Source organism: Miniopterus schreibersii (assembly GCF_964146895.1).
Source record: "Miniopterus schreibersii genome assembly, chromosome: 14".
Taxonomy (NCBI): domain Eukaryota; kingdom Metazoa; phylum Chordata; class Mammalia; order Chiroptera; family Miniopteridae; genus Miniopterus; species Miniopterus schreibersii.
In genome coordinates this window covers 11,099,449-11,124,146 of record NC_138114.1, presented here as the reverse complement: position 1 = coordinate 11,124,146, position 24,698 = coordinate 11,099,449, and the positions used below count along the sequence as shown (strand labels likewise).

The following is a 24,698-nucleotide window of genomic DNA, read 5'->3' as shown; positions in this document are numbered from 1 at the left end:
TACTTTCCTATTAGATTTTTCGTATTGACTTTAAGAATTCTTTATATATTCAAAACTAAGCTTTTATAAGTTATATAGTTTGAAAATATCTCCTTAGAATTTATACTCTGTCTTTTTACCTTTTTAAAAGTAAAATGATAAATAGAATTCCTTAACACTATTATATTCAAATTTATCCATCTATTATTTTATGATCCTGAGATGAAAGCAAGCTGTCAAATGATAGGTACATATAAAAAATATTAAAACATATAAAACAATGAACTCTGCCTTTGTCAGGGATTCTGTCACTAAGCCATGACAAAAGGACATAAGCAGACCAATAATGAAAGAGAAAATACAAGAATTTGCAGAAGAAAATATGAAAATTAATATACTGTGATAACTCCTTTTCGATTATCAAAATAACCAAAATAAAAACATGGCAATACTCACAGTGGATGCGGTTCTGCTGAGCATGTAATCTACTTTCAAGCTGAAAGCGTGTTCCACGAACCTTAGCATCGAAGCCCCGGGGAGCACGGGAATTTCAGAACCTCAGGCCACACCCAGACCTGGCTGCATCTGGATCTTTAGTTTAACAAGATCCCAGCTGGCTCATCTGCTCATTAAAATGTACAGAGCACTAGTCAAGTACCCTGCTTTTAAGACTGCAACGCATTACTATGACCCTGGAAAATAATTTAGCAATATTTTCAAGGTAAAGTACTTACACAAGTCTGCTCATGGCAGTGCTATCTATTAGCAGAAAGAAAAAAGGGGGGAAACATCCCAAATGCATGGGAACCATTTTAAAAATCAAAGCATATCCATGTACTGTATACCCCTGTATAGCCAGTTAATGCATTTCTCAGCAGGTTGTGGGTAATGCCCATGTGACCAGCTACAAAATCACATATACAGTGCAACCTCAACACTTACCTAAAAATACAGACAGAAAATTTATCAGTAGAAAATGTCTTAGGATGGAAGGGTTATTAGTGATTTTCACCGTTACATCTTACATGGTTATTTCACATATTATTTTAATGAATGGGCGAGGTTTGAAATAAAGGATATAAGAGCCCAGCAAAAACATGGAATCAAATGGATTCTGTGCTGCGTCAGTGCTTGATCTCTGACTCCGGCTGCGAGCGTCACTGCGCGTGTCCAGTCTCTCACATTCTGACTTTTTAGTTCACTGCCTGCTTAAGAGCCTCTTGACACTTTGTCCACATGCTTTACTTACTGGTTTTTGGCTTCCATTTGTCCTCTTTGTATGACACTTCTCATTGCTTTCCTGGCAACAGACCCTGTCTGCTGGGCCCCAAGGTGCCAAAATGGGTCCTATGCCCCCCGGGAGGCTCTGCTGATGAGGCATGGGATACCCCAGCAGCATCCTCCTTCTGGGCCTGGCACTTAAATGCTGTACCTGAAAGAGACTGGTTGCTAAACCCAAAAGAATAAAACTTGAATACAGCGATATTAGGTTTGAGAAAATATCTGAGATCAGAAAACCGGGCGAGTGATGCCCTCTCTGGATCTGCTGAAATTACCCTAATTTTGAATAAGGCCGATGTTTAAAATGTGTCCTGACCTTCTACTCCGTGCAGACCACCACTCGCACTTCATTAACCATCGGAGATCTCATTTCCCTCTGGTTGTAATTAGGCTGGAAGCTTTCCTGCCATGATTCATGAGGTTTTCAAGGAAATCTGAGTCCTCTCGAATGGTGGGGTTGGGCAGCAAATATTCGCTAAGCACATAAGGGAAGGAAACCAGGACAATTCCATACGCCTTTCTGTCTTAAGGAGCTTTTTCCTTCCTTAAATAATTGACAGGAACTTTCACACTAGACAGGCTTTCTCAGCCTTCTGCAGACCTAATAAAGATGGATGAAGAGTGTATGGGGCACAGTAAAGCAGAGAAGCGGGCGGGTAAGAAAACAAACAGTTCAACAGCTCATATAACAATTTTTTTTTTCTGTAGAGAAAGGCGAAATGGTCGTAAAAAATGAAAGGTATAAACAACAAATGTGCTAACTTTTTAACATCATTTCTAAGGAGCGATGATAAATGAGGGTGTTGCATTTGCAGAGAAACGGCTAATACTTGCCAATGATATTTTATGGTAGGATGTGCAAGTCTGCAGCAAGGCCATACCCCAGGGATATTAAGCTTCTGCTGAAGGCGGCTGACTACATATCTTCAGGGTTGCCTCAGCGAAGAAAACAACTTTGCCCTTTCGCAGCGCAAGCCACTGGCTCAAGTAACTTACAAGTTTGCACCGGCTCAGTTCTTTCACACGAACAACAATAAAAGCAACCAGGCCAGGAATAACATTTTTTGAGTAAGTGTCTGCAATATGAAGCAATATGAAGTGGAGAATAAACAGATTAAGCTTCACCTACAATTTACGGTCTTTCTGGATATTTCTGTTCTTGTGATCACCCCTAGTAAACAAGCCATCCCCTGGCATTGGGTTGCTCTAAGAAGTTGTGGAAGGAACAGAGATTACTGGTTCACTAACTACTGGGAGAAGCAATTATTTTTTCTCGGAGCAACCTAAATTGCTTGTTTGAAGTGAGATCAACATTTGCCTTGGCTCACACACCTTCCTTGTGGAGAATACATAATATCCAGAATAGAAACAGGACAGTCTCTTTATTGCAATGGGATCAGAGAAGCTGACATTAAGACTCTCTCATTGACCAGACCTGAGTCAGGCTCCTTGGAGCTATTTATCAGGAGGCCCATCCTTGAGCTCTGTCCTTTACCTGCATAGTCCAGCTGTAGCAAGAATCCTGCTGCCTTAGTTTAGCTGAAAATCCCTCCGCCCTGGCTAGCTGATCAAATTCCTCATCCACCGCTCTCAGTATATTATCACCCTGGCCTGACTTCAGCTCGAATCCTGCCAACTCTGTTTAGCCAGAATCCCCTTTATCCCGGAGGTTTCCTCTTAGCAACTTCCACCCACTGACCCTCCACCCTGCTCCATCCATATAAATCCCCACTTGTCTTTGCTGATGGGAGTTGAGTCCAGTCTCTCTACCCTACTGCAAAACCCTCGACTGAGTAATACCTCTTGAAGAAAGTTTTCCTTACCAACTTTAACAAGTATGGGAACATTTATTTTTTCTTTAAACCAGTCATAGCTAGCATAATGATCTCCAAGTCAAGATTCTTGGACTTGCCCCAGTAAACACCTACATCAGTTCATGTCCAAGCAGCAGGCACTTCAGAGCGCCAGTGAGAAAAACATTAAAGAGAAAACAAATGACCTAAAGGTCGATCCCCAAGGGTTAAATGAAGCATTCAGGGTGAAGCACTCAGTGTGAAAATGAAGCATTTTTCAGGAAATCAGAAGAGCTATAATGGCTTCTGACATCTGTTACCAATGGCTATGTGATTGGAAGTGAGTCATTCAATATGTCCAAATATCCATCTAGTTATTTTAAAATAAGGTATTTACATGACTGGATTGTTATTTTAAGAAAATGTGTATGTCACTCTAATTTTGTAAACTTTATGTATAAAAAAATGGCTATTTGGTATTATTATGCTAATTTTTGTTTCTGTAGCCAAAAGAAAAACTTCTTTAATGGTTATTTGTGAGCAATTCATCTTCTGAAATCCTCAGGCACTGGAGGAGAATTTGTGTGGTTTATATTTGATTCAAAAAATCCCCCTATGCTCACTCCAACATAAATCAGCATTTATAAATGTACGGTTTGCCCTTTTCGGTTCCTTGTTCCTTTAAGTGTTATATAGAAATTTAAAATCTTTTATTCTTACAGCCTTGCTTGGTGAAAGAGCAACAATTTACACTGTAGCACGCATCACGCGTGTCCTTCAGCTGCCATTCAGAATCATTACGAGTGTATAAATGATCAACTTAGCTGCCCGGTTTTACTTCCTCATTAAAGAACCTGGGAAGTGGCTAAACATACGCCCAACACCCATCTTCAGCAACAGATGTGGGGTGAAGAGCCCCTTCACCTGTAGACATCTCCTTTGGTATGCTACAAAAGGCATCAAAAATCACCTTGTAACACCTATGGTTTGGACACTGAAGAACCTGAAGGCTGACAAACCACTTTCCACAGGTCTCTTACTAGTTTCAGCAACTGGAATGAGTTAGTGAGGCCAAGCATCTATGACATGGCTCCTGAGACCAGAAGGACCACTTCACGATCCTCCTTCCTTACACAATCCAATCACCCTCTTCATAAATAAGTAAACAAATAAACTAGGAAGGAGTTTGGGGAGTAATATTGGGTATTGTGAAGACCTTTCAGCTGCTTTCAACAAAGAATTCAGGATAAAACTGGAGTCATCGATGAATAAAAATATATAGGGAAAGGACACTAAGCGTTGTTTGAGTACTCAGGTAGAAGCCAAGTTTTATTTAAAATCTTTAAAAGCTACTGTATATTACACCAAATTCCTGAGTATCATCTGCTTCCAAATGTATCTAACTTAGACTTTGTCTAGAAAAACCCCAGCACACTATAAGCTATTTTCTAGTGTTCGTTGACTCGGTAGATGTTTAATTTCCCAATGATTGAATGAGTGAGCTGAACATCATTGTTTATTTTGTGTGTAAGACAGTAGAGATTAAGATAATATGCATCTTCCATGTGGAATCCTTTCCTTCAATATCTGTAATTTCCCAGAATTCCTCTTCCTTTTATTTCTCCTGTTTTCCCACGGAAGGAAGGAAGGAAGGAAGGAAGGAAGGAAGGAAGGAAGGAAGGAAGGAAGGAAGGAAGGGAGGGAGGGAGGGAGGGAGGGAGGGAGGGAGGGAGGGAGGGAGGGAGGGAGGGAGAAAGGGAAACCCCAGTTATCAGTGTAAAACTCTATACCATTTTTAAATAGAAAGTAAAACACTTGTGCATGAATCAGTTAACAGGTGCACTCGGCAATGAAGCTAAAGACTAAGGAAAAGGGTTTTACATTAGTGTGAAATGCATTGAGACAGAGCCAGCATTTATTAAAGTTTACCCAGGTTGCCTCATTTAATTCTCATTACACATAATAGTTTCATTTGTTATTTCAACATCAGAGATAAAGTTGAAGTTCGGAGGGGTTAGAACACATACCCAACTACTAAATAACAGATTAAATTGCATCCCAGACATCAATTCCACAGCAGACTCTCTTAATCACTGCTCTTTGATGATGTCTCTAAGAATAGTCTATTAAGAAATTATTCTGCGAGTACCATCAAGGAGCAAAAACAGGGGAAAAGCACATTTGTAGTAGTATAAATTGTCACTGGAAGGAAAAGCAACACATTTCGAATTGGGTTTAGCAAAAGAAAACATGTGCTCTATGTCCACATGCTTTTAGTTGAAGTGGTCCACGAGTTACCTTACAGAGAAAAGTGGCTAAGAAAACTTTAGAAACCACATGAAGACCTACGATGACTACATCAAGAGACATCCCAGTAGTTGCCATCAGATGGAATCCGCCTTCAGTCAGCTAGAGGCAGAAAGGTCTGTGGCCTTTTTGCAAATAAGCAGGAAAGGACTTCAGTGTGAATTCTGTTTAAAGTTAAGAAAATACATGGATTTACAGGAAGCTTTGTAACTTTTACTCATGTCCAATTAGGTGGGGAAAGAAACCCTCTACTTTTCCTGTGTAGACCAAGTTATTAAGGCTTTTCCTTGCTTGTTAAGTTGTTGTAAAGGCTGAATAAACTTCTCAGAGAGAAGCTGTAATTGTTTTCATTATCTAGCAATAGCAATGCCATTTCTATGGGTAGCGCTGGAGAAAGAGTGAAGAAATTTGTTTTTCTAAACTTATGAAGTAGGCCAAGCTGCCATTTGGTTAAGTAAGAGGATAGTATTCAGTGCCTCTGGTGGGATTAGGTGGTAATACTTTTCTACCTACAAAGGCAGTATATGTACCAAATAGAATGGGAATTGGAAATCACTGAGATGTTTTTACGCTATTTTCGCAATTTGTAAAATAGGCAAATAACTGAACCCCTCTGAGCCCTGATTTCCTTTTCCATAGAGTGGGAGAGATCAATACCCCTCCTCTGACACACACCCAAATCGCAGAGAGCCCTGCTGTCACCTGACTACCAACAGGAAATAGCATGGTTACTGTTTACCTGCTATAGCTCCTTTTTTATATTTCACATTTCTCATTTTGATGTCCTGGCCTTGGAATATTTCTTACAATCAATGCATATAGTTAGTGTGGTAATTTTTTCTTTTTTATTTCTGAAGAGGTGTTATTAAAATGCCAGTACATCTTAAAATAAATAAGATCTCAGGATTGAAAAAATACACAATTCAAAGTCACTAAGATGAACAGATACATTATAATTAGTGGGTTTGGGTAGGAAAAGTCAATTTATGCAAAAGTGTTATGTGTTGATGCCCAGAATATTTTATTATCCCTTACAGTGAAAAAATTATTTAACATACCAAGATTTTCTCATTAAATAAGAACTGCTGGTCCCCATAACTAATATAATTAACTTGTATATCTCCATTTTACAAACGAGCCAACAGATTTAGAAAGGTTCACTGTGTCCTTCTGTTTCCTACAGGTACCCATTGCCTTTACTCTTCTATAGATAAGGGTTTAGAAGTCATAAAATACATTGAGAAGCCTGCTGAAATCATTTAAGTGAAAGATCAAAGGAACCTATGACATATGGCAGCAGTGGATCTGCAGAAGAAGGGAGGCAAAAGGCATATTCACAAGAAGAGTCCACAGAACTCAGTACCAGAAGGGATGTGTGCCCTAAGGGAGCGAAATGCTGTCCCACACAGTACGGTTTGCAGGTCTCTATAATAAGGGGTAAAAAGAAAAAATATATAGTAAATAGACATGTGTGAATATATACATATATACATACATTATGCACACATCAATTTACTGTATGTATTTTCCTTATTATGTGTATATATATACACATTTAGATACATAAGTGTACACCACATGTTATATGTATAGACAACTTCAAAATAGTGCACAAAACCAGGCCACATCTGGGACGCTGAAATCCGAGGAAGCTTGGCACAGAAGAACACGAGCACAGATTCATGGAAAAACCTCAAACAGAAATAAGCACCAAAGGGGCTGACTTAGAAATGAAAGCCAGGTTTCCCAATATAGCACAAAGAGAAGCTCAGGTCATCAATAGACAGAAGGGGAGAGATTGCTGACAGTGTAATTAATTAGAGACCTGGAAGAGCAGAGCCAGAGGGGCAGTCCTTTTATACCCCAACTCCTACTGGGGATACGCTGAGGAGTTGGCTGTGGATCTTTTCCCTTTGAACGGCGGTTCTCAAACTCTATGGTGTATAAAAATTGCCTGGAGGATTCGTTCAAAGGCAGATTTCTACATCCGACCCCCAGATTTTCTGAGTCGATGGGTTTGGAGCAGTGTCCATGAATTTTCATTTCCAACAAGCTCCCAGGCGACACCAGTGTTGCTGGCCCTTAGACTTCACTTTGAGAACCAATGTCCCACATTACGGCTAAGAGAGCAGAGCTCTAAAGTTTATATCTGCTTCTTGTACAGGGTGGGGCAGAAGTAGGTTTACAATTGTGAGCACGCAAAACAAAGTTCATTCTTGTATTATTACTTATTAGTTATTGTGTTATTTATTTTTATTACAACTATAAACCGACTTTTGCCCACCCCTGTATTGGTGTTGAGACGAGATATAGAAGAGCAGCGGATCCCAGGAGGTAACAGAACACACAAATAAAACATAAAATACAACAGGCATTGGGAGCAAGAAGGCAGCCAACCCATGACTGAAGGAGGCAAACCTCTCTACTGGAGGGTTAAAGATTTTATTTTGTGGGAGCTCCTTGCTTGCATAGCCTAATGCCAGCCTGCATTTGGACACAGCCAGCCGCTCGCCTGGAGAAGCCTGCAGTCAGCGGTTCCATCTCGTGCAAACGCCCAGAGCAGAAACAGCTGGTCTCAGCCACTGAGGAAGCATTTGCCAAATACCCAAAATGACGAATTTAGTCATTCACTGAAAAATATAAATAGGCCATCGAAACTCTCCGGGAACTTGGAAAAAAGACAAACTTCATATTAGAGAAGCACTAAGGTGAATGCATGAAACATTTCAGCCCAGTGGGAAGAGACGGCGCGCAGAACACAGGGAGGCGGTCGCGGAGAAATCCTGATTAGCGTCTGCAGAGATTTCTAGCGATGTAACATCTGTGTGATGGCAAGAGGAGGCTCTACCGAAGGAGAACTCGCAGAGTGGGGAAAGGTTTTTGAGACATTAAAGATTTATCTGTTGAGCTTCTGGTTCCACATGTGAGGAGCTTGGAAGTTGCCCACCACCCGCCCTAACGACAAGTAAAAATCTGAACAGACTGAGAAATCAATAACTCTCCTTGGATCCATGAAGGGGGAGCGTACAGGGAAAACCACTGGCCCCGGAGTGGAAAGACCGGCGAGCACAGGGAGTCATGGCTCACCAGGCCCCAGACTAACGAGCCAACACCGCCCAGGAGCCAGGGGGACGCGCTGCTCTGTAACTGATGGATTGCTGCAGGCTCAGCGCAACTCTGCAGCGAGAACTCAGGGGGGCCCAGGAGTGGGGGGGGGTCTCACAGTATGGTGATGTTTACCTCCAGGAGCAAAACAGATTCCCACCAGAAGTATCACAGAAAAACCTCAGGCTTCTGCAGGGAGGGGAAAATGAATCAGTTTGAAATAGGCCAGGGAGCTCTGTTCTTCTTAACAAGGCTCAGCCTCAGGGTAAACTAGTTAGTTAGAGCCTAACCAACCCAAACTAGTCATCCTGTCCCACCTAAGGGGGAGGGGAAAAAAATACTTAAAATCCCTGTGTAAGTTCACTGTCCAGAGGCAGAGGCTAAGACGGAGACCTAATCATGAACCATAGGCTATTTCCCCGGCCCCCACCTCACATCTCTAAGGGCCCATTCACAGTAGTTCCTTTCCGTGGTACATAATGCCTGGCTATCAGGAAAAAGAGTTACAAGGCATACCAAGAAGCAGAAAATACATTTTTTCCCTTTCGTTTTAGCTTTATGCTTTATTGAGATATAATTGACAAAAATACATTTTGAAGAGACAGGCCAAGCATCGGAACTAAAGACATGGCAGGGACGGTGGACTTATCCAACCAGGAATGTAAAACAGCCCTGATCAATATGCCAGGGGCTCCAGTAGGTAAAGCCGGCAGCGTTCAGAAACAGGTGGGCAATGTAAGCAGAGGGATGGAAATCCTGAGAAAGAACCAAAAAGAAATGCTGGAGATAAAACATACAGGAACAGAAATGCAGAACGCCTTTAATGGGCTTATTAGTTGGCTGAACAGAGATGAGGAAAGAATCTCTGAGCTAGAGGATATATTGATATCTGTGTTTTTATTGAAAACCGAAAAGCAAAGAAAACAAAAACTGGGGGGAAAAGAACAGAATGTCCGAGGACTTTGGAACAACTAAAAAAAAGGTGTGATATATATGTAATGAGAAGACCAGAAAAAGGAGAGAAAGAGAAAGAAGCAGAAAAAAATATTTGAAATAATAATGACTGAGAATCTCCCCAAATTAATATCTGACACTAAAGCACAGATCTGGGAGGTTCAAAGAATACTGAGCAGGATAAATGCAAAAAACAAATACAAAAATAAATAAATAAACAACAAAATTATCCCTACACCTAGGCAAGTCATTTTTAAACTACAGAAAATCAAAGATAAAGAAAGACAAAAATCCTGAACAAATCCATGGGGGAAAAAACACCTTTCCTAGAGAGGGAGAAAAATAAGAATTATATCCAAGTCCCCTCAGAAACCATGCAAGCAAGAGCAGAGTGGGCTAGATGTTTAAAGTGTTGCCATATCACTCATACGTGGAATTTAATGAACAAAATAGATCCAGAGACATGGAAGCATGGAACAGGCTGAGGGATCTCAGAGGGAAGGGTTTGGGGGGAGATTAATCAAAGAATTTATATGCTTATATGCATAACCCATGGACACAGACAATAGTGTGGTGAAGGCCTGGGGTAGAAGGGGCAGGGTGGAGGAAGGCAATGGCGGGGGGGAGATTTGTAATACTTTCAACAATAAAGGTAAATTAAAAACAAAACAAAAAAAAGAATTGGGAGGGACATCACCAAGATGGCAACATAGGTCGTTTCTGACTCCGCTCCCCCTCGTAAGAACTAACAAGTACTCAAGAACCAGATGCCACTGAGACTCGTAGAGCAAGGAGATGACACTGAAGCAGCCCCTGCACCTCAAAGACCAAGACACTGCTTTTGAGGGGTGAGAGGAGCCGCTACACCTTGACGTCACCACTCCTCCCCCAGGACAACGCAGCCGCAGGTGAAGAGGCCTCCCCTCCAGTGGGGAAGAGAAGCCAGAGACGGTCGTCTCCCCCGCAGCATCGTGGGTGCTCTGTGGGGGCCTCTACTCTGATGTCCCACCGTGGGAATTACAGGGGAATCTGTGGAGCTCAGCTGCCGGGAACCTGACTGTGAAGGGCAGGGCTCCCAGCAGCAGTGCAGGGGTCTTGGCAGCCCCGGTTCCCACGGGCGGTGCCCAGGAGCAAGCCCAGCAAGTGGCTTTGCTCACCCGCAGAGGCACACTGGGGTGCAGGCCCACCAGGGAACTCAACAGCATGCAGAGGTGCCTGCTTTGGGTCCTCAGATGAGGAGCCTTGCCCGCCCCAGAGCCCAGTTTGCCAGGCCAGGTGCTGAGCCACAGCCCCTCACTGTGGGCCTGCCTTCCAGCCAAAATATATATTTATCTATGAACCACCAGGAAATCTGCTGGAGAATGTGATTTCGCTATTTTATTTTTTTTATCTCCCGCAGGAGAGAAAGCCACCGGCTGTAAAACACTCCTTCAGTCCTCCCACTTACTTCCTTTGTACACGACTTGGATTTCGGGCCTCTGTCCGGGTGCAGACTCTTCTTGAATTGTTGCTGAGCCACTGGAGCGAGACACCATCAGGCGTCTCCCCGCTGTGAGCTTTCTCTGCGCCCGAGTCGGAGGAGCCAGAGGCAGCGAGGGCAGCTGACCCGTCCCCGCACCTTGCGGCTGACATACACGCCTGACCCCGGGGCGCGCAAAACCGCTGGGCGTCTGAGTCTGGCTCTTTCTTTGACCTGCTCTCCCACTCTCTTCAATAACTATTTTATGCCTTGTCCACGCTCATCAAATATTCCACCCCACAGACTTCTGGACTGCTAGGTAAGGGAAAATCAAATCGGAATTCTTCCCCTTCCCTCTGAGAAACGTGCTAGCACATCTGTCCCCTCCCCTCCCTTTGCACCCGCAACACCGTCCTCCCTGCATCTCAGCCGATGCCCTTTCCCAGGCGTGGGCCCCCCGCTCTCGGTAACTTCAGGCTGCTGGCCTTTCTGCTTGGCGTACGCAACACCTATCTTTCTATTTAATTTCCCATTATATACATTATACCAAACTATCGCCCAACAGACTTTTCCAGATATAACGACTTCAGAATGTCCGTGCTCTTCACTTATCTTTATTTATCCACACTTCACGGAATTTTCTGACAAACCAAGGATCTGTCCCTGTTATGAAACTGAAGCAGCTCTTCCTGCAGTAACAGTGTCACTAAGTCCAGCAGATACTTTTTAGATTTCATCGTATTTCTCCTCCCACCAGCGTTCAGTCCTATTTGACTACTTTTTCCTTAAGTATCATCTTTTTACAGTACCGACATGTCTGTACCCAGGTTTCCCTCCTAACTCCCTGACAGCTTCTCTGTCTTATTTCCACGAGCCCCTCCTTCCTATTGACATTTGAAATGCAGCTGCGTCGAGGTTAAAGACAGGCCGTTTCCTCCGACCCTGTGCTCTCCTAGGCTACACAAAATCAGCCCACGATCCCAATTACCAAATATGCATAATTCTCCCTCTCCAGCCGAAACTGCTCCCCTGAGCTCCAGGATGACCTGACATTTCCATTTACACTTCTCAAGCTCCCGTCAGACTGAATATATTCAAACTGAAATCGCGAACTTCACTTTCTCCTGTATCCTTTGACTAACGGCAGAGCGTAGGTCAGATATTCTGAATCCTTTTGATACTTTCATTTCCTTCCCCCAATTCATCACCGAGTCCTGTGGTTATTATGCCCTAAACTGCTACAAGCAGCCTTTGTCTCTTCTCCGGCTGCCGAAATAGATCCCTCAGAGGTTGACCCACAGTGTTCAGGTAGACCTCCCGGTACATTTTCTATGCTGCATTGTGCAGGATCTTTTAAAACAGTATTTATTAAAACTATCTGCTCCTTCACCTAAATTTAAAAACCTTCGATGGCATTCTCTGTTGCTTAACAATGCTCTGCATGATCTCTTATCTGCCAATATTTATATCTTATAGCAGCAGCCTTGGCATTTCTCAATTTTTGTATTTCCTTGGCACACTTTTGCTTGACTAATTCAACCTCTATCACATCCCTGCTCCTTTCATCTATTTATTTATGTGTGTGCATATGTATGAATATATACATATATTTATATGCATACATATGCTTATGTGTAGACACATGTATTTATTTTTTCTCTTTTCCCTGCTTAAAAAGTTATTAAATTATTCAAGTATGGAGAAAACTGCAAAGATAAGATGTGACACCAGTGGTACCCACCACTTATATATAATAAAGGTATTGTCAAACCGTTTAATGTCACTCCTAAAAAAAAATTACAGTTACAATTAATGTTTCTGTGAATTTTTTCCAAATCCATTCTTCTCTTTCCTTCCCAAGAGACATCCACTATCCTGAAATTCGTGGTGATCCTTTCTAGCCAACTCTGTAAGTCCATATGTATTTATTATCCATTTATTCCGCTCTCCCCCCCAACTAAAACAGCAATTTATGGCATTTTCTTTTTGCATTTTCCATTGTTACATAAAGGTAATATGATTATACTAATAATTTTGCAAGAAGGTTTCACTCAATGTTATAATTTGATAAACATCAGTGTGTGTGAAAATAACGTATTCATTAACACTAGGAGTATTCATCTTTCCCCTGTTGATGAATATTTTTTGCTGGCCTTTCTCTCTGTAGCTACAGACAATGCCACGGTGAAATCCTTGTATAGATATATGCACACGTGTGCATGTTTCTCCTGAGCACATACTGAAAATTGACAGACATTACTGTATGCACAAGTTCAACATTGCTAAATAATGCAGATTGCTTTCAAATGTGGCTGTAGACTCTTACACTTAAAGCAGCAATATCTCACTTTCCACGTCCTCATATCCATGACACTGATGACTATGAAAAAGGATTTCACATTTTAAATAGCACTGACCTGATTACAAGGCTAACCATAGTTTCATGAGTATTAGTCATTTGCATTTCCTCTTCTTAAATCAACTCAAGCTGTAGCTTGCCCATTCCATTTTTCTTTTGGTTACTTTGTCTTATTGATCTCTAAGTATTCTATAAGCATTCTTTTCTCCCCTCTTTTTATCTTTTTTTAAATTAAAAAAACATTTTTTCAATTATAGTTTACATTCAATATCAATTTGTATTAATTTCAGGTGTACAGTTAGACAATCATCTACTTTACAAAGTGTTCCCACCAATATTTCCAGTGCCCACCCGGTACTGTACCATACATATTATTACAATATTATTGACTATATTCCCTGTGCTGTACTTTAAATCCCCACAGCTATTCTGTAACTACCAATCTGTACTTCTCAGTCCCTTGACCTTCCTCACTCAGGCCCCCTACCCCCTCCCCTCTGGCAACCTGTTCAATGTATCTATGAGTCTCTTTCTGTTATGTTTGTTCATTTGTGTTCTTTAGATTCCACATGTAAGTAAACCATTGGTATTTGTCTCTCTCTGACTGACTTACTCACTTAGCATAATACCCTCTAAGTCCATTCATGCTCTTGCAAATATTAAGATTTTGTTCCTTTTTATGGGGAAGTACTATTCCATTGTATATAAGTACCACAACTTTTTAATTTTTTTATTCCCCTCCCACCCCAAATCAATACAAGGCTTTTATTGCATCTTTAAAACATCCCCAAAAGTGTGACAAATCATTTGGCATCTTGCTATTTCTAGAGCTGGACGACTTAAAACTTGTTCAGCAGTTTATGCTGAACTATTCCTTTTTCAGAAACCTAGGTACCATCCAAAGTGTTCTGATATCCTTGTTTTCAACTGCTGGGGCTTGCTGAATCAAAGCAGCTGAATTTGATACAAATTCAATGTCATTTCCTTTAAGAGTCAACTCATCTTTCTGGGCTTGAGATGCTGAACAAGCAACGCCTGATCTCATCCGAACTCTGTGGATGTGCTTCTCACCCAAGAAATTTCTATTTCTACGGGAGAACCATTCTCCTGAACGACAGCGTTATTGGGGAAGTGAGCGTCCCCAGGCCTCATCTTCTAAGGGAAGGCCAGGGTTACACCCTGGATCATGTTCTGGACATGAGAGCAGATGGTGCGAACCGTGCCAGTTCCTTTCTATTTCCCCACCATTTGTCCACCCAGAGCCCCTTCTTTTTCTTTCCAAGGAGACTGAGTTCTGCGTTGATGAGGTTGAAATCCCTCCACAGGTGCCTCTGGGGCCCTCTGCATAACTGTGTGTCCCTTCAGAGTGAGGCCCACATTTTCTGGGATGTCGACAGTCTGACTGCTGAGAAGGGTCTTCATCCTCGCAGGAGATGCGGCCAAGAGGACTACCACAGCGCTGTTATCCAATGTGCATTGATGGGCACTGCAGCGAACATAGGAGTGCATGTATTCTTTCGAATTAGTGTTTTGTATAAGCATTTGTTTAACTAATCCTTGGCTGGTTATATATGTTGCAAATGCCGTCTTCCAAGCCAGAGCTTATTTTAAAACTTAGCTCATGTATGTATTTAGACATATAGAAATTTTTTAAATGCAATTCCAATTTATCTACATTTTACTTTTGTGTGTGTGTTTAAAGAAACCTTATCTTACCATGACATTCTCCTGTGTTTTTATCTAAGATATCCAAAGGTTTCCTTTTCATATTTAGAGCATAGTCTATGTAGAATTTATTTTATGTGCAGGGTGAGGTGGAGATCTAATCTCAGAATTTTCCAAATCAAATTGTCAAATATCTGAAAGCAATTAATTAAACATACCAGAGACTGGCAAACTAAGCCCCATGGGCCAGCTGCCTGTTTTGTAAATAAGGTTTTACTGGAACACAACCCCTCTTATTTGTTTACACATAGTATTTGGCTAATTTTATGCTACAACAGCAGAGCCAAGTAGTTATAACACAGACTATGTGGTCCACAATACCCCAAATAGTTACTATTTGGTCCTTTAAGAATAAATCTGCCAACCATCAGAGAAGTCAATCATTTCTTCACAAATATATAAACCAAGTTCCAAGTTGTCACAGACCAAGTTCCCATAAAGGGTTTGCTTCTGGGCTCTCTATGCTGTTCTGTTTGCCTATAAATCCACTCCTCTGCCTATATCACATTGTTCTAATTAGTATAGCTTTATAACATATTTGCATACCTGATATACCAGTTTCTCTCCTCTTATCTTTTTCTTTATTTTGCTTTAAAAATTTCATGGCTGTTATCAGAAATATACTCTTTTATCTGAATTTAAGATAATTCTGTTACGCTCTCTGAAAACAAAATTAGATGTTTATTTGCATTTGAGATGTAACATTTTTAAGATATTGAGTTTTTCATCCATGAAATGATATCTATTAATATAGGCCTTCTTTTATGTACTTCATAAAATTTTTAAAGTTTTCTCTACGAAAGCTTTGTACGCCTTTGGTAGATGGATTTTTAGATATGTTCACATTCTCTCCTTTGTATCTCTTACTTCTCCTACTTTCCGTTTCTGAGCTGCATTATAGATCATTTTCTCACTTCCATCTTTCATTTCATTGTATCACTCTTTAAATGTGTTCAATCTGCTATTTAACATTCATTGAGTTTTTTTATATCAAGGGTTATAATTTTATTTCTAGAAGTTTTGATTTCTTTTTAAAATATGACTTTTTTTTATACTTTTCATTTTTTTCTAATATCTTGTTTTATCCATTTTATCCTCTTAACATATTTACTTTATTGTGCTTTTCAAATGGCTCTAGTTGGGTATTCTTAATTTTTATCTCCTTTCTAATGCTGGTTCCCCTTATGGGAATCTAATATGCCTTCTATTATGACAAAGTTCCTAGAGTGGTTTTTAATTTCCTCCTGCCATTTGTCTTGTGTGTGTTCAGATGCATGTGTATATTTTGCAGTTGTTATTTGTGTTATTGTTAAGAATAATTTCACAGTAGTTTCACCACCTTGAGGATTCCAGAAGCATGTTGATATTTAAATTAGGATTCCATGACAGTGTCTCTAGTCACCTAGAGTTCCAGGATGGAATCAGGCTTCTTTGTCACCTTGCCTTTTGTTGATTCAGCCTTCCTTCAAGGTCTCTGCCACTTTCAGAGACCCAATGAGCACATCTTTTTCAGTCTTGTAGGTGGTAAATCCCCAGACTCAATGCACTTCTATTGTTTCCCCAGTTTCTTGCTACATCACCTGACAAGCAAGTTTTAAGATCTTGCTTTATTTCTGCCATAGGGGATTCCACATCTTTCTTTTAATATCCATCGTCTTTATTTTGCTGTTGTTGTTATGTCTTGTGCAACATTTTTATGTACTTGTAGCAGGGAGTCCAGTTCTGGCACTGTGATGCTGGAAACAAAGCTGCCAGTTAAATAGGAACTTCAACTTTCTCAAAATAAGATCTCTGCCCCCACTCTCCAACCTAGGTCAGATATCTTGTGACAAGCTTTAATTGCACTGTCACCATCTCTCCCAAATAGTCCTATGTCTTGAAGCTGAATCATCACCCTAGACCCATCTTTCTTTCTTCAAGGTAATATTATTTCAGAATCTTCCCTGGCTTTCCTCATCATTGGAACTTGGTTGGTGAGGGCTACTTTTCCATTGCAATTGTGTTCCTAACCTTGGATCTTGGACTTCTCTGGTGAATGTGTTAATCCAGTTTTTGTAAACTGGTCCAGGTCTTCCACAGTGAAACTTGCTGAATAACAAAGACTGATATGTTTTTGGCCAAACTGTTCCAAAGAAAAATAAAATATACTTACAAAAAATTATACTTTCTTACTCTACATTTGATAAGAAAACACAGAATGACCATTTCCCAGAATAAAGATATGGTTGAAAGTGATTTCTATTTCTAACTCTAGATACTAGAAAAGTGATCATAAATTTCACATGCAGAGTTAACAATATATCTTATTTATAGGGGTATCTTGTTAAATGAATATAGGACAAACAAACATGAATATTTTATAGAAGTTTTAATGCCACAACTATAATTATAAGGTGAGACTTTTAATAGTTATTTCAGAAATTGATATATGAAGTGTACATAATGTAATAAATATAAAAAGAAGCTGAATAAAAGTTTTATGAGATTTTATTTTGGGTAACTTATCAAAGAAAAATAAAATACATTTTGACATACAAGAAACATTTTTATTCAAATATATATTTGAATTCAAATATCTTGTATTTGACATACAAGAAACATTTTTATTCAAATATATAGTGATACACACAATTCACTAAATCACACACAAAAAGAAGCAAGTAGAAAAGTTACGTAAAGACAATATCAAATAAGAGGGATCCAAGATGATGGTGGAGTAAGTGAAAGCTACACTCACCTCCTCCCAGAAACAAACTGGAGTTATAAATATAGGACAATCAACCTGAATAACCAACCGAAGACTAGCTGAACAGAAGTCTTCTAACCAAGGATTTACAGAAGAAGCCATATCCAGACGGGTAGGAAGGGAAGAGATGCAAAAATGTGTGGCCCTGCTCCAATGGGCGGGGGCTGAGATCCTGGGGGGATATCTCAGCTGCAAAGGTTACCCCTGAGCGAGGAGGTCTCAATGCCATGCTGAACTCCCCAGCTTAGATAATCAGAGCCAAGAAGAGGCACCCACATAACATCTAGCTGTGAAAATCAGTGGGGATTCTGTCAGCCAGGGAGAGACAGGAGTCTGCTAAAGGCTCAGGTGCACTCTTACAAGGCTAAGGCACAAAAATTCATTCAGACACATACTCTGGGCTCCAACAGAGGGGAGGCACAGTAATTAGAGTTATGTGAAAAGAACTGGGGTTTGTGGCTCTGGGGAGAGAGCTGAAGGAAATGTTGCCAGGATCCCTGTGCTGAGTCCCTAACCCATAGCACAGAAGCCACCATTCTTGGGTGGAGCAGTCACTTCCTTATAGCATCAGCCTGGGGAAAGGCAAAAGCTCCACCCTCCAGACTCCCTGACACCCCACACTGGAAAGGTCACACCCTGTTGAGCTGCCTGGGCAGGATTGTAGAGAACAAGGCAGATTCAGGGGTTGTCAGTGACTAAGTTCTATGGCTCAGGGGTGGGGACAACTCCTCCTACCTACCCCAAGCCAGACTGGTGCCTCCCTATCACAGGATATCCACTATCACCACCCTCCTGACTCCCAGTGATGCCAACCTGCTGAGCTCTCACTAGCAGAAGAATCTTGGACAGACTGAATTGTGTGGCTCTAGGACCAGGGACATTTTTCCCTCACATGCCCAACTTTTGTAGAGCTTTCCATACACATGGCTAAATCTTGGTCTGTTTGAACCTGATAAACTCTGACAGCGTCACCCTGATGACTCTCTGAGATTCTGCCCCACCACAAAGATCTGTGGGCACCTGGCAAATGCCAGCTACACTTGGATATGCTGGGACTTTTGCTGAGTGGTCACAGGCACAGCACTGGTATGGAGATTGAACTTGTATCAATTTGGTGAACACTACTCATCCCTACTTGGTGACTCACTGGGAACTTTTCTCATGCAACTCAAGTACCTCCAAAGGCTCTTTCAGTGACTAAACATAGTAGGCAGAGGCTGGCAGAGACAGGTAGAAATAAATCTTGACCTTTCGTGGACCTGTCCCCTGTCTCAGTGCTGGTGAAAGCTGGCCTTGGTGCACAGCTTGGTCCTTCACACACACACACACATATACAGGTTCAGCAGAGGCAGTCACAAAATGTGGATCACTTTGTAGCTCCAACCAGGTGGCCCAGAGCCAGTCACAGGCAGAGTATGACATTGACTTGCACCAGAGTCCCTCCCAAGAGGCTTCAGAACTAACACACCAGTGGCTAACTTCACAACATCAGAGCAGGAACCAAATGGAGGTCTCAGCAGGAATCAGGCCCTGCTGAGGCAAAATCCACTTAGTGTGGTAAGCACCTACACAACAGCCAGTATTCTGTGGTTGAGGTTGAAACTCAGTCAGCCAGCTTGAGAATGGAACCCATGCATAAGTAGGCCAACAACAATCAAGACTCAATTACAACAGGAGGGCTCACATAACCCACAGAAGAGAAATTCCTGGAGTACCCAGCTCTGGCATTCAAGGAGACTGCTCCACTGGATCCCACAGGACACCTACTACATAAGTCCAACCTACCAAGACGGGAAGGCATAGCATATCTATCTAATACATAGAAACAAACAAAAAGAGGCTGCAAATGTTGGGAGACAAAGAAGTATTTCCCAAATGAAAGAACAGGAGAAATCTCCAGAAAAAAAAAGCAAAATAAAATGGAGGCAAACAATTTAACAGATATAAAGTAAAAAATATATATATGGTTATAAGGATGCTCATGAAATTTAGTAAGAACTACAAGAAGCGGCAAGAGCTACTAGAGCATGAAAAAGATATAGAAACCATAAAAAAAGAAAGTCAAAAATGAAGAATACAGTATCTGAAATGAAGAATACACTAGAAGGAATAAACGGTAAGTTGGATGAAGCAGAGGAAAAAACAGCAATTTGGAATACAAGGTAACAGAAAATACCCAATCAGAACAGCAAAAAAAAAAAAAAAATTTTTTTTAATTAAATGAGGATAGTTTAAGAGACTTTTGGGACAGTATAAAAAGTAACAACATCTGCATTATATGGTTACTAAAAAGAGAAGAGAGACAGCAAGGGATCGAGAACGTATTTGAAGAAATAATAACTGAAAACTTGCCTAAGCTAGTGAAGGAAATGGATACACAAGTCCAGGAAGCACAGAGAGTGTCACACAAGATGACCCCAAAGCAGCCTACACCAAGACACATCATAATTAATATAGCAAAAGTTAAAGACAAAGAAAGAATCTTAACAGTTGCAAGAGAAAGTCAGTTACCTACAAGGGAGCTCCCATAAGACTGTCAGCTGATTTGTCAAAAGAAATATTTCAGTCCAGAAGGTAATGCCCTGAAATATTCAAAACAATGAAAAGCAAGGACCTACAACCAAGACTACTCTACCCAACAAAGCTATCATTTAAAATTGATGGAGAAATAAAGAGCTTCCCAGACAAGAGAAAGCTAAAGGAGTTTGTCACCACCAAACCAGTATTATATGAAATGTTTAAGGGCCTGCTTTAAGAAGTAGAAGAAGTGGACACAGACAACAGCGTGGTGAAGGCCAGGGGAGGGATGGCATGGGCTGGGTGGAGGTGGGCAAACTGGGGGTGAAATGGGAGACATCTGTAAGAATGTCAACAATAAAAAATAAAAAAAGTAAAAAAACTACTAAGACTGATAAATGAATTTAGTAAAGTAGCAGGAAACAAAATATTCAGAAATCAGCTGCATTATTATACACCAATAATGAAATATCAGAAAGGAAAACTAAGAAAACAATCCTATTTACATTTACATAAAAAAATAAAAACAAGAAAATACCTAGGAATAAATTTAACCAAGGATGTAAAGAGCTGGTACTTGGAAAATTATTATAAGACACTGAAGAAAGAAATAGAAGAAGATACAAATAAATGGAAGCATATACCATGTTCATGAATAGGAAGAATTAACATCATTAAAATGCCCGTATTTCCCAAAGCAATCTATAGATTCAACGCAATTGTCACAATGCCAATGGCATATTTCACAGAACTAGAAGAAACATTCCAAAAATGGATACAAAAATACAAAAGATCCCAAATAACAACAGCTATTTTGAGAAAGAAGAACAAAGTTGGAGGGATCACACTACTTGCTATTAAACTATTCTACAAGGCTGTAGTAATCAAACTAACACGATACCAGCATAAACACAGACATATAGATCAATGGAACAGAACACAGACTCCAGTAACAAACCCATGCCTTTATGGTCAATTAATATTTGACAAAGGAGGCAAGAACATACAATGAGGTAAAGGCAGTCTATTCAATAAACGATGTTGAAAAAGTTGGAGAAATATGTGCAAAAAAAAGAAACTAGACCATCTTCTTACACTGTACAAAAGAATAAACTCAAAATGAATTAAAGACTTAAATGTAAGACTTAAAAACAAAAATCTTAGAAGTAAACATAGGCAGTAAAATCTCACACATTTCTAGTTTCGGTATTTTTTGTTATATATCTCTTTGTGCAAGGGAAACAAAAGAAAAAAATAAACAAATGAGACTACATCAAACTAAAAAGTTTTTGCACAGCAAATGAAACCTTCATTAAAATGAAAAGACAACCCACTAAATGGGAGAATATATTGACCAAGTTATACATCTGATAAGGGGTTAATATCCAAAATTTATAAAGGACTTATACAACTCAATACTAAAAAAACAAACAACCCAACTTAAAAATGGACAAAGGACATGAACAGATATTTCTCCAATGAGGCATACAGATGGCCAATAGACATATGAAAAGGATGCTCAATGTCATTAATAATCAGAGAAATGCAAGTCACGCCTGCCAGAATTGCTATCATTAATAAATCAACAAACAGCAAATGTTGGCAAGAATGTGGAGAAAAGGGAACCCTTGTGTGCACTGCTGGTGGGAATGCAGACTGGTGCAGCCACTGTGGAAAACAGTAAGGAGTTTCCTCAAAAAAATTGAAAATGGAACTGCCTTATGACCCAGAGATTCCACTACTGGGAATAAATCCAAAGAAACCAGAAAAACTAATTTGAAAGAATATATGAACCCGTAAGTTCATTGCAGTGTTATTTACAATAGCCAAGGTTTGGAAACAGCCCAAGTGCCCATCAGTAGGTGAGTGGATAAAAAAGCTGTGGTACATTAACACAATGGATTAGTACTTGGCCATGAAAAATGAAGGAAATCTTTCCTTTTGGCGACTGCATGGATGGACCTGGAGAGTATTATGCTGAGTGAAATCAGCCTGTCAAAGAAAGACAAATACCATATGATTCCATTTATATGTAGAATCTAACGAACCAAATAAACAAACAAAATAAAAATAGACTCATAGATGCAGAGAACAGGCTGACAGCTGGCAGATGAGAGGAGTCTGGGGGCTGGGTGGAAAAGGTGAAGGGATTAAGCCAACAGAAAACAAAAGCCAAGGCAACAACTTGGTGATTACCAGAGGGAAAGCAGGGTGAGGGGAGGAAGAAGAGCATAAAGGGGGCATAAACGGTGATGGAGACTTGACTTTGGGTGGTGAACACACAATCCAATGTACAGATATATACAGATAATATATTATAAAATTGTACACTTGAAACCTATATGATTTTATTAACCAATGTCACCTCAATAAAGTCAACAAAAAATTTAAAAGACAATATCAAATGACATGTAATTAACAGTATAAAAACAGCCAAAAATAACCAGTTGAGAAATTAAACATGCATTACATATCTTCTAAATTACTTCGGTTATAGTGGAAAATGAAACAAAAATTAGGGATTTGTAAGTGATTGGAATTGAAAGAATTCTGTATGTGTTACCTATAGTCCTTAGAAGAAAATGCATTGTTTAGCTTACTAGAAAATAAAGTTAGCACAGAGTATTTTTAGTGCAATGTAGTAGTTTATAAAGTATTGGTACAGAGTACTAAAAATAAACTAAACATTCACAGTACAATTTCTTGAAAGTATAATATAAAACAATAATGAAATAAAGCTAAGATCTAGTTCTTCATTAAATTTTTTTCAATTACATTCAATATGATTTTGGATTAGTTCTAGGTGTACAACATAGTGGTTAGACAATCGTCTACTTGACAAAGTGTCCCTCCTCCTCCCCCGATATTTCCAGTACCCACCTAGCACCATATATATTATTACATTATTATTGACTACTTCCTATGCTATACTTTACATCTCTGTGACTATCCTGTAACTACCAATTTGTACGTCTTAATCACTTCATCTTTTTCACCCAGTCCCCAACAACCCTCCCCTCTGGCAGTCATCAGTCTTCCCTCTGTATCTGAGTCTGTTTCTGTTATGTTTGTTTGTTTGTTTATATTGCTCTTTAGATTCCACATATAAGTGAAATCATATGGTATTTATCTTCTTCTGACTAGTTTATTTGATGTAGCACAATACTCTCTAGGTCCCTCCATGCAGTCGCAAAGGGTAAGATTTCATCAAGAGCTAGTTCTTAAAGAAAGCAGATGAAAGATGTTAACTATTTGACCAAAAATAATGTACAATAGCAACATGAAAGTTCATGTAACTATATATAGAAAAAAGAACTACACAGGAAAAAAAACTATTTTACTCTGCAAAACAGGTGGTAAAGCTGTTTCCAGAGCCATCTTGGGAAGGAGAGAATTAGACAATGAGCACATTAAACTTATGTGAAGAGCTTATTGAAAAGGGATACAAGTAATATGAAAATGGTCTTGGGAACTGAAAGAAAATAGCAAAATGTGAGAAATTCCCACTGGCTGAAATGACTGAGATGTTTTAGAAGACATGAATTTTGGTTTAAAGTAATTCCCATCACCCAAACTTTCAGAAAGTATCCAAATGCAGAGCAATCTTTCAGTTCATGGTTACTCTAGGAATCTGGGGACATTTCATGGGCTATATTTTATACTTGGCTTTATGTGGGACACTGAGGAAAGACAGCTACAAGATATTAAACCATTAAGAAATCTGGAAGATCAAAAAAATTAGTAAAAGATGTTTAAGACAAATGTGCTCACCTCCCTGCACCAACAAAATAAATAAATGAATGAATAATTAAGAGATAAAGGGTTGGGCAATGATTTCTCACTAACTTGGGTGGTGCTCAAGAGGTCTATATTTAAATTCCATGAAGCAAAAGATTCTAGTACACTGATGCTGAATGGATATTATAATTTTATAAGACTGCAGTAATAAAAGCTATATAAAAATAGATCTAAAACTAAGCAATGGGACCAAATAGTCATCCAAAAGCAGTTTAATTGATATATAAAAATGTATTTGATGATAAAGGTGACTTTCAATATTAAACAGGATGGGGTATTCAATAATATGTGATGAATAACTATGTATTAAAACATTAGACCTTTACATTCCCCTAAAAGTAAATACAAGAGAATGTCTTTATAATCTTGGCTTAAAGAGGCCCTCTCTTAAGACATCAAAATTCAGAAACCACAAAAAATATTACTGACAAAATTGGCTAAATAACTAAATAATTTAAAGTAAATCACAAGTTACAAGAAAGGTTAAAATATCTGTGATGGTTTTAAAACATTTCTTTAAACTCTTGACACTCTTTCCAAGAAATAGTATATCCTAATGTCTAATTACCCTCCTGGTGAATGTGGGTCAGTCTGAGGTGCTTGTGGCTAATGAATGGAAGGCATCAGAAATGATTGCATCAGAAATGATTGCATCACATACAAGGCTAGTCCAGA

At 39.7% G+C, this 24,698-nt stretch overlaps 1 pseudogene across 1 annotated transcript; it reads right to left on the bottom strand.

Moving 5' to 3' along the window:
* Nucleotides 1-14,105: 14,105 nt before the first annotated feature.
* Nucleotides 14,106-14,671, bottom strand: LOC308567258 (large ribosomal subunit protein uL6 pseudogene; annotated as a pseudogene). The gene has a single exon. The product of its transcript is annotated as a large ribosomal subunit protein uL6 pseudogene (transcript).
* Nucleotides 14,672-24,698: the final 10,027 nt, after the last annotated feature.